The 9747-nt window shown below is 39.6% G+C and overlaps 1 protein-coding gene across 1 annotated transcript in view; it reads right to left on the bottom strand.

Moving 5' to 3' along the window:
* The window catches only part of vax1 (ventral anterior homeobox 1), a 20207-nt gene extending 14295 nt beyond the window's left edge, over window positions 1-5912 (bottom strand). The window contains exon 1 of the mRNA XM_083544909.1: window positions 5845-5912. The gene's annotated coding sequence lies outside the window, so the exon portion shown is untranslated. The remainder of the gene's footprint in view (window positions 1-5844) is intronic.
* Between the last annotated feature and the right edge of the window lie 3835 nt (window positions 5913-9747).

The raw sequence follows: 9747 nt of genomic DNA, 5'->3' as shown, positions 1-9747 counted from the left end.
CAACTAGATCATGAAAAATAGTGAAATATGTTCAGATGTGCAAAAGGGAAGCACAAAATGTATGGGATGTGATGAGGTATGACAATAACAGAGCACAAACGGTTACAGTGACGATGACATAGTAAGGTGCAGTGTGCAATTGCAGAACGGACACGTGTAATATGCATAAAATGGTCGTTTTAAACGAATGAGCTCCTAGTTATTGAATCAGCTGACTTGCAAATTGTAAATATTAGGAAGCAAAAAAAAGAAGAAAGAAGAGAGAAAGAAAGAAATGTTTCACCATCACCATTCCTGACACTTTCTAATCTGACAACATGGTAATATAAAGCATGTCATGCCAAGGCACTACTACACAAATGGCTTGCTCATATTTGAAATTTCTTACTTGATAAAGAACAACTCGAACGCATCCTGAGCTATTTTTAAATTGCAGAAATCTGTGTCTCATCTAACCTGAAGCTAATCTAAATTGAAATGTCTGCAAAACTGGAACGTCTGCAGGACATATCCTGTCTGAAATGAAACTTATTTTGTGTGCAATAATGGAATGGAATGCTTTAAAAAAAATGGGAAAGTTTCCCGTTTCATTGGTGACACAAATAACTTTGATATCGGAGGACCAGATTTATCAGTGAGCTATTTACTATTTACTGATTCCTCTTTCGTGGCATACAATTTGGAGAATAGGAGGAATCCCACTTATGAGCTGTGTGTATGATTTCTAAACAATTTACATCCATGGTTTTCAAAGTAGAGTCTGGAGACCTTGAGGAGTCTCTCAGGCAAAGCCTTTTTTTTTTTTTCTTTTTTTTGATCAAAAATATTGAACCTAAAAATATTAGCTAGAAACTATTTTATATTAAAATCTTTTTTTTTTAATGAATATTTGTAACCATTGAAACAGTTTTTTTGTGAAAAAAAAGGAAAAAAACATAAAAATATACAAATTTTCAACTTTTTTTTACATTTTTAAATAATGTGCTTATATATATATATATATATATATATGTATGTGTGTGTGTGTGTGTGTGTGTGTGTGTGTTTGCATTATTTCATAAATTGTGCAAAAATATTGGGACACCTGATTCACGTGATTCTTTCCCAAAACTGTTACCACAAAGTTCGAGGCACACACTTGTATATGGCGTCTTTGTATGTAGTGGAATGAAATTTTTCCTTCACTTTAATTAGGAGACCCAAACCTGTTCCAGCGTGGCGATGCCCCTGTCCACAAATCCAGCTCCATGAAGATATGCTTACATGGTTTGGAGTGGAAGATCTGCTGAGATAGATCTCTGACTTCAACCGTATTAAACACCTTTGAGGTGATGACCTTTTTTCACCCCCACATTTTTTTTATTCGACAAACCCTATAAACTCAGCGCATCCCAGAGGAACAGCACCTTGTCAGGAGAGAGTGTAAAACACAGCCTTTTGAAAAAATAAATAAAAGCGACAGACTGCAGCACCACCAAGAGTGAGAGGCAGAGCAATGAGACGTGAAACTGACAGAAGACGGAAATAAACGAGAGACACACTCGTCCAAGATAATAAAGAGAGCATGACGCAATCAATACACTACTTTATAGAGCTCTTTCAGATCCTATAGGAATAGTTTTTCAGGAAAAACAGGGAAGTCAGGAAATCTTTCGCAGAGCAGATTTTCGGTCTCAATTCTTTGCACATTTAAAATAAACATAGAGCGAGAAATGTAGGGGACTGAAACGTTGCACCTGTAGAGGTGCAAATATAATATAAAATATTATAAAATAAAAGTATAATTCAATGAATAAAATGAACTTTCAGATTAATAAAATACATAAAAAAAAAAAAAATTATAGTTATAAATAAATATAAACTGTATTATAATAGTTTGTATAGCATTATAATAGTTATTTATAAGCATAAAAATAATATTAAAAAATATATATATAAGAAACCAATAAGACCAATGAGTTAGTGGGAGTCAAAAAAAAAAAAAAAAAGGACCCCAAAAAATTGATAAAACTGAATTTTAAAAACTCAAGATCAGGAAATTTGAGTAACAAAATATTACACGTAATAAATACGTATCTTTTAAATGAAACTATACATATTTCCATATTGTGTCATTTAAAGGGTCTTTTTTTTTGCAGCAGTGAATCATAAACCTTATATACCTAACCTTAAATCTGTCACCCCCCCCCCCCCCACACACACACACACACCTTCCCACACACACACACACACACCTTCCCACACACACACACACACACACACACACACACACACACACACACACACACACACACACACACACACACACACACACACAAAAGCACAAGCACGCACAATTAAATAAATGTGTTTCTGTATACTCAGTCCTTCCATTACCCATAAAGAAACATGTCTCAGCTTGGCTACTTAATGAAAGGGGAGACAGACAGACGGAGGGTAAGAAAGAATGAGAGAATAAGTGAGCGAGCGAGAAACGAAAGAGTGACAGTAAGACACGGCGAAGGAGGGGGGGTGTAGGATAGATAGATAAAGAGAAAAGAGAGAGGGATAGAGAGAGGGAGGGAGGGAGTGAGGGAAAGAGAGCTCCATCTTGTTCTAATAGCTCATTATTGCTGATTAGGAGGGTCTTTTCTAGGCGGCTGCTACCTTTTTTTGCCGCTAATGTTTTTGGCATCTCTTTACCGTCTCACCCACATTAATGGCACGGAGCCTAAAGCATGCTGGCACAACATTACAGCAGGCCAAACAGGCACAACAAATACGGCCTCGGCGTGGACCTTAAGAAACAGCTCAGTCCTTGTGTGTGTGTGTGTGTGTGTGTGTGTGTGTGTGTGTGTGTGTGTGTGTGTGTGCTAGCAGAAGATGATTATTAGCTCAGAAGTAGACAGAGACGTCTCTATTGTGGATCTCCTGTAAAAATCAACCACACGTCACACCCACAATGAGATTACTCAACATCAGTCAACGTGTAGTAGATCAAGAATCGGATTATTTAGATCAGTCAAGTCGCAATTCCATAATCTGTAATTCAGTGATGCCACTGTAAGTAAGATGCAAACTTCCTGGGAGACAGAGGAAGATGGAAGAATACACGATGCGTTTTAGCATGATTGGAGATGCAAGAGTAAAAAAATTATATGCAGCCGATGTCAAACAGCAACCGTGCAGAACTATAAAAACTTCAGAAACAGATTCTGGTGCATATCCTGTATTTATTTATATTTGCAGTATTCATTTGTCTTTGTGGTACAAATAGTTTTTAGGTTAAATTGTGATCTATCTATCTATCTATCTATCTATCTATCTATCTATCTATCTATCTATCTATCTATCTATCTATCTATCTATCTATCTATCTATCTATCTATCTATCTATCTATCTATCTATCTATCTATCTATCTATCTATCTATCTGACAGACAGATAAAGAGACAGACAAAAAGAAAGATGTGAGGACACAGCCAGTAAATCAGGCAGACAGACAAAGAGACATATGAAAAGATGAAAAGGCAGTGGCACAGACAGTCATACAGAGAACGGGACAGACAGATAGAGAAAAAGACGTACCAAAAGACAAAGAGGCGAGGACATAGCCAGTCAGACTGTCAAACAGAGAGAGACACAAAAAAAGACAAAGAGGCAGAGACACAGCTGGTCAAACGAACAGACAAGATACAGAGGGACACAAAAGACAGACAGGCAGACATATAAAGAGACACGAAGGCACCCCAAAAGACAAGGAGACAGGGGCACAGCCAGTCAGACAGACAAACAGAGAGACACACCAAAAGGCAGAGGCAGAGACATAGCAAGTCAGACAGACAAACAGAGAGACACACAAAAAGACAAAAAGGCAGGGACAAAGCCAGTAAAACAGACAGTTGAACAGAAAAACAGACTGACAAAGAGACACAGAAACACAATAATAATCAACTTCACGTGATTTGATGTACAGCATTAGATAAAAAAAAAATCAGGTGTGCAAAACTAAGCGCACAAAAAAACAACCAATAGCTGAATGTGCTTCTGGACTGATGTTTGTTTTTCTGTCCTGGAGAATGAGTAGGAATGATGGTCAAGCAGGAGAATGCATTAAAGACAAGAAGTGGACATGAGAAACAAAAGAAGAGCTGGGAAAATTGCAGCTGGTGGTGTTACACAAAGTAGAGGCTGCTGAGGTGTGTGTGTGTGTGTGTGTGTGTGTGTAATGTTTGTTGATATGCTGCAGACTTTCATCCATTTTATTCTCTTTTTCTTTGACAATCAGGTCCTGCCGGAGATAAGGACACGTCTGCTTTTCTCAAATCATTTGTCCTCTCATTTGCGTTGTCATGTTTCGAAACTAAAGAAATGTAAAGACACGCTTGGCAACGACGCGGGAAAAAAACACAGACCGATTCCTGCACCTGAGCTGAATGGCCCATCAAAACAAGAGTGTTTTCTCGCCCACCTAACAATGAATACCAAAACACCAGATTGCCATCTTGCCATGTTGAACATAATGAAATGTTTACCTCGTTTTTATCATCATGATACCGTGCGGCTCCATTTACTGCTCTCTGACAATCACTGACAGATTGTTTGCGAGTAATAAAAGGATCTCTGGCCATTTTCAGACGGAAATTATTTTAGGTTTTGAATAGCGGCAGCGCGGTCTTTTCTCTGACCTTCAAACACACTCACACACTCACACATACACACACACACACACACACAAACACACATATATATATATATATATATATATATATATATATATATATATAGGCAGCCCCTTTATTTTCTTGCTGCACACACTCATTGGAAAAATCAATACAGACACATCATCTCGCCTCTCCATGGCTTGACACCTTCTGCTTATCACAACAGAGGACCAAATACCTGCAGCAGGAGTGTCAGCGCTCCCCAAACGTGGTGCCGTGACTGCATGCATGTGTGTGTGTGTGTGTGTGTGTGTGTGTGTGTGTGTGTGTGTGTGTGTGTGTGTGTGTGTGTGTGTATGTGTATGTGTGTGGGTAGATATGTTGAACCTTACAAGCATCTTTTATTACGATGGGCATCTTGAGCACTAAGACGGATGAAGTCAAGGTCACGGCCTTACATGCTATAATTTAGAATGGTGAGAAAAACAGCACCCGTGTATTAAAGGTGTATTAAAGCGAGCAATTTTTTTGTGCACTTTTCAGTCAGGCTATTAAAACATTTAAAGACTTGGAGCGGTATTTAAAAAGTTACTTTTCATAGACCGGTTATTAAATGGAGAGGAGAAAAAATAGGGATTAATAGAAAAGGAAAAGTAAGAAGAGGAATAAAAGGCATACGTTGTGAAAGTTTGAGAAGCGAGAATAAATACTGTGAATGCGCATGAATGTCGAAACACGGATTAGACTATGAATAATTTAAAGCTCCAACTTGACAGAGACTTTTTAAAAATTGAGTTCTTATAATCACATGGTGACCTTTAGTGATATTTGATTAAGAAAAACACATACACTATAATCCCAAAAGAATGATTTCACCTGACTTTTTCACTCATATGTGGTTCTTCTTGAAACAATGAACACAAATGTGGAGGCACACTATTGTATAGGAGGTCTTTGGATGTGGGAGACCCAAACCTGTTCCAGCATGACAATGTTCCTGTGCACAAAGCCAGCTACATGAAGATCTGCTTTACATAGTTTGGAGTGGAAGATCTTTTGCTATAGAGATAGAGAGATGAATTGGAATGGCACAACCAGACCTTTTTACATCATCTACATCAGTTCCTGACTTCACTCATACACTTGTTGCTGAATAGATTTAAGGACTAAATGTGGAATGAGATGTTCAAAAAGCACATACCGATATGATTGTCCATAAACATTTGTCCATATAGTGTAGCTAATCTATGGAATTTAATTTAATTGAACTAAATCCTACACTTAATTCGACAGTGACTTGCTGAGGTCGGATCACGTGTACTGTGGGCGAGAAGTTCGTATTAATCACATGGGCCTTTATTCTAAACAACATCCACTCTAGTGCTTATACACCAGCGCCATCACATGGCCATATACTGACACAACACCATGCATCGTATTTGATGTTTGTGTCTGTAACTAAGCAAATGGCCGATTGGTGTTTCATATTTTATGAAAACATCTACAGAGCACGAAATATATATATTGAAATAATTACTATTTATTTATTAATGAGAGGGAGGGCAGTGGAGGGGTGTGGTTGCAGGGAGAAGAGGTGGAGAAGGTGGAGGAGTTCAGGTACCTGGGGTGAACGGTGCAAAGTAATGGAGAGTGTGTTAGAGAAGTGAAGAAAAAAGTGCAGGCAGGGTGGAGTGGGTGGAGAAGAGTGATAGCAGGAGTGATTTGTGATAGAAGAGTATCTGTGAGAGTGAAAGGGAAGGTTTATAGGACTGTGGTGAGACCTGAGATGTTGTATGGATTAGAGACAGTGGCATTGAGTAAAAGACAGGAGGCGGAGCTGGAGGTAGCAGAGCTGAAGATGTTGAGATTTTGTTTGGGAGTGGCGACGATGGACAGGATTAGAAACGAGTTTATTAGAGGGACGGCGCATGTAGGACGTTAAGGAGACAAGGTGACTGTGCACCAACGCACAGCTCGAGTCATATCATTAGACCCGTGGTGGGTCTTATCAGCAAGAACGACGAGTCAGCATACAGAGAGGAGGTGCAACGGTTAACAGCCTGGTGTGGAGCCAACAACCTGTCTCTGAACGTGGACAAAACCAAAGAGATGGTTTTTGACTTCAGGAGAGCACAGAGAGACCATTCTCCACTGATCATCGAGGGATCTTCAGTGGAGATCATCAAGAGCACCAAATTCCTTGGTGTTCATCTGGCGAATAACCTCACCTGGTCACTTAACACCAGCTCCATCACCAAGAAAGCCCAGCAGCGTCTCTACTTCCTGAGAAGGCTGAGGAAAGCTCATCTCCCTCCCCCCATCCTGACCATGTTCTACAGAGGGGCCATCGAGAGCATCTTGAGCAGCTGCATCACTGCCTGGTTTGGGAACTGCACCGTCTCGGATCGCAAGACCCTACAGAGGATAGTGAGGACAGCTGAGAAGATCATCGGAGTCTTTCTCCCCTCTATCATGGACATTTACACCACACACTGCATCCGCAAAGCACACAGCATTGTGGACGACCCCACACACCCCTCACACACACACACTTCACTCTCCTACCATCAGGGAAACGGTTCCGAAGCATTCGGGCCGTCACAACAAGACTGTGCAACAGTTTTTTCCCGCAAGCCATCAGGCTCCTCAACAAACATCTGAACTGAACTCTCTCTCTCACACACACACACACATACTCACACACACACTTACACACAACTGTGTGACTGATCTGTACAACCGGACTCAACACACATACACTTCGCACACCCAGGTTTCAACACCATTTACACCTTTCATTGTCGCAATAATGTTTACATGCCGTCTGTTGCTGATCTTCTGATCTTCCGGGACTTGCTCTCTTTGCACAATATTCTTTTCTGTCCAAATCCTTTGGTCACTGATCAGTTTAGTTTGATTGCTGCTATTGTAGAATTGCAAAATTCTGTTTACATTTCTCTGTTTACATTTTTCTGCACCTTATTCTATTATGACAGGTTTTACTGGCGGAGCTATTGTTGTTTTTATTTTTATATTTTGTGTATTTTGTATTGTCCTGCACTGTCCTGTGTTGTCTCGCACTGTCTTGTGATGTCTTTTGCACTGTTTGCACCAGTTGCACACATGCACTTTATGTGGCGAGGATCTTAGTTCCTGGCCCTGTGTTCTTCTGTTCTGTGACTGTTGTTTACTGTTGTTTTATGTTGTTTTATGTAGCACCTGGGTTCAGGAGGAACGTTGTCTCATTTCACTGTGTACTGCATCAGCTATATATGGTTGAAGGACAATAAAAGCTTCTTGACTTGACTTGACTTGAGGGAGGAGAGATTGGGATGGTTTGGACATGTACAGAGGAGGGACATGGGGTATATCAGTAGGAGAATGCTGAGGATGGAGCCACCAGGAAGGAGGAAAAGAGGAAGGCCAAGGAGGAGGTTTATGGATCTGGTGAGGGAAGACATGCAGGAAGTTGGTTTGAAAGAGGCAGATGTAGAGGACAGGGGGTATGGACACGGATGATCCGCTGTGGCGCCCCCTAATGGGAGCAGCCGAAAGAAGAAGAAGACTATTTATTTATTACATTTATTTATTTTTAGCCGATTTCCCCCCATTAAACTTTAACAATCACAAGCTGTCTTGCACAAATCATAACAAAAAATCTACAACCGTCTAGCACTGGATGAACCTGTTTAAAAAATGACAAAAAGGACACAGATAATAACTACAGTGCATTTCAGGTTGTAGTCATTATATGATCATTATCATTATAAAAATTACAGTCATAAGTTTTATTGTGAAAACCCACATGGACATTCCTGATCACACTGAAGAGCTTTCGATTACTGCTGGGGTGTGGCTAAGTGTCAGGAGATGCACGTTCAGCTAAAGTAATCTTTAATGAATCTGTAAAAAAAAAAAAGTGCCAAACCCAAAAGTCTCTTAACAGTAATAGAAGTTGATTTTCTTGCTCTGCCACTAGCTAGGTTGTAGCTGACCTTGATTTGACCCTGTTTAATTGAAATTGCAAAATCCATTCAGTTTATCTGCAAGTTTAACTGATAATAATTTTTATTATAGAAACCATTCAGACATTTAACCACTATTATAATAGAACATGAGAACATTTCTATGTACACTGCTAGTTTAATAGGGTACGTGCAGGAAAATAAGGAAACAAAGTAAAAATAAAAGAAAAATGTAATAAATATTGTCAAGTTTTTATTTGTATAGTGCGTTTTACACAGGTCAGCTTTACACAGATAAAGCGGTAATAAGGTTACATATACGAATGTGTCAGGACCTTCCGGTTTCGTGGTGTGCTCTTACGGTTTCTTCCGAGACCTTTGATCTTTGGGAGCTCATACTCCATTAGAGAAAGGAGTACCTTAGGGCACTTCAACTGGCTCTAGATTTCATCTTAAGACAGCTGTTCCCTAGTGAGGAGTACCAAGGAAATTGCCTACAGTCATGCATGGTGGTGGTAGCATAATGGTCTGGGGCTGCTTAAGTGCTGCTGGTACTGGGGAGCTTTGGTTCATTGGGAGAAACATAGATTCCAACATGTACTGTGACATTCTGAAGCAGAACCCGATGCCCTCCTTTCAGAAACTGGGCCGAACGGCAACTGCCTTGCTGAGGAAGCTGAAGGTGAAGGTGATAGTGGCCAAGTATGTCTTCAGACCTGAACCCTATTGAGAACTTGTGGTGCATCCTCCAGCAGGAGGTGGAGTATCTCTATTCGTCTTACATCCAGGAGCTCTGTAATGTCATTTTGGAGGAGTGGAAAAGGATCCCAGAAACAACCTGTGCAGCTCTGGTGAATTTAATGCCCAGGAGGATTAATGCATTGTTAAATAACAATGTGCTCACATTAAATATGAACATATATATATATATATATATATATATATATATATATATATATATATATATATATATATATATATATATATATATATATATGTGTGTGTGTATAAACTTTATATATTTGTTATGGTAAAGCTATTGAACCAACTGCAGGATCATTTCTTCAAGAACCAAAAGAAAATGAAATGGGGTTTGGCCTCATGGTCTCATAGTACAGTGAAGGTGTTGACACTCGGGG

This window comes from Silurus aristotelis (genome assembly GCF_946808225.1).
Source record: "Silurus aristotelis genome assembly, chromosome: 6".
NCBI classification, from domain to species: domain Eukaryota; kingdom Metazoa; phylum Chordata; class Actinopteri; order Siluriformes; family Siluridae; genus Silurus; species Silurus aristotelis.
Note: the sequence above shows the minus strand (reverse complement) of the source record. Positions and strands in the feature narration are given on the sequence as shown.